Below are 1,739 nucleotides of genomic sequence, written 5' to 3'. Positions count from 1 at the left end.
GGGAAACAAGGACCTCATAAGTAACTGGCAGGTCACACCAGTGGACACTTGCCTGAACCTCTAATTCACTGTAAGATATTGCTCCGCTCCATCACTAAAATGGCAGGGTGAGCATGTTTTTCTAATGGAAGACTTTTATTTATTATTTATTCATTAAAATGTCATGCCTGCATATACACTCTCACGGTTATTGTCCATGCTACATTAATATGAAATAGAACACATGCGGATTTTGTGTGTTTCTTGGGAAACTGGTTTTCTCCGGTGAGAAAGACATTAACACACATCTCCTTCCATTTTGTCTTCCTGTGACATTAATACTATCTATGAGAAAATTTTCTCTACCCTTGCCAAAACAAACTGTTTTCAACTTCAAAAGGAAAGTGACATATTTTTCATTTTTGCTTCTAGATTTAATAGAGATGAAAAGTGGGCTTTAGAGGCAGACATTCTGCTTTCCTGAGGCCGAGGGGAGGGGTGCTTTCCATTGCAAAGACCCAGAGAGAACCGCTGGCACTTTGTAAAACCGTGGCTAGACAAGGGCAGGATTAGTTTTTGCGTTGTAGCTGCTTAAAAGCAGCTTGCTGGTGTGTGTAACTGTGTGTGTGTGTATGTGTGTGTGTGTGTTTTCTGAGAAAATCTTATTCTTAAATTTGTTTTCCTTCTGTTCCTAACAGCTTTTGTACATGTTGCTAGCAAAATACACTACTAATACCCCAAATTATGTATGCATTATGCAGTGTATAAACCAGTAGTTCTCAACGTGTGGACCGCGACCCCTTTGGGCCTCGAAAGACTCTTTCACATGGGTCGTCTAAGACCATCAGAAGACATAAAGATTTACATTATGATTCATAACAGTAGCAAAATTACAGTTATGAAATAGCAATGAAAATAATGTTATGGTTGGTGTCACCACAACATGAGGAACGAAGTAAAGGTCACAGCATCAGAAGTCTGAGAACCACAGGCATAAACCAAGTGTGGCTCTTGTATCCATCTCGCCAATACCTGTCGGAGGACGCTGACCTTCCTATGCTGACACGGGATAACCGATGTTCTAAAGCACATTCTGCTCGGCACTGTCCCAAACGCTTGGGGAGTTTTCTGTTGGATGGATGAGAAGCTACTTTCAGTTTTAAACATTTCAACATCTCGGGGTGACAGGCTTAGGCAGGTAGTCAGTGAAGTTTGATAGGATAGAATATATTTCTTTTTTTCTTGCTGGTTTGATTTTTTTCCTGCATTTGAAATGTATCTTTTGATGAAAAGACATCAAAAAACCAGCTGTCCCAATGCCTAACTAAGAGGGTTTGCTTTGCAGCTGCTTTGCTTTGAGCTCTTAAATACAAGTTTTTTAAATAACTAAGCCTAGTTCCAAGAATAACAAACTCAAAGAACAACAAAAGTCATCCCTATCTATGAGCCTTGGAATTGCAATCATTTAAAAGTTAATATATTTTTAATCCAAATTATAAAAAAGGTAATTTACACAGTTTCACCAAAAGATTTTTTTTAATCTAACTAAACAAATGAGTTAAAAAGGAAGTAGATTAAGGATAGTTACCACTCCTCAGTTCTTTTGCTGTTTATCTCAATGCACAAGGCATCAAATGATAATTCTTCATTTAGCTCACAATTGCGGGAGGCAATAAGTAGGTTGGTCCCGGCTGTGTGATTCTTCTTCTGGTGCGTAATTCAGTTACTTGGGCACATATGTTCAGCTGCTGGTGATGTGG

This window comes from Arvicola amphibius, chromosome 3, assembly GCF_903992535.2.
Source record: "Arvicola amphibius chromosome 3, mArvAmp1.2, whole genome shotgun sequence".
NCBI classification, from domain to species: domain Eukaryota; kingdom Metazoa; phylum Chordata; class Mammalia; order Rodentia; family Cricetidae; genus Arvicola; species Arvicola amphibius.
Note: the sequence above shows the minus strand (reverse complement) of the source record.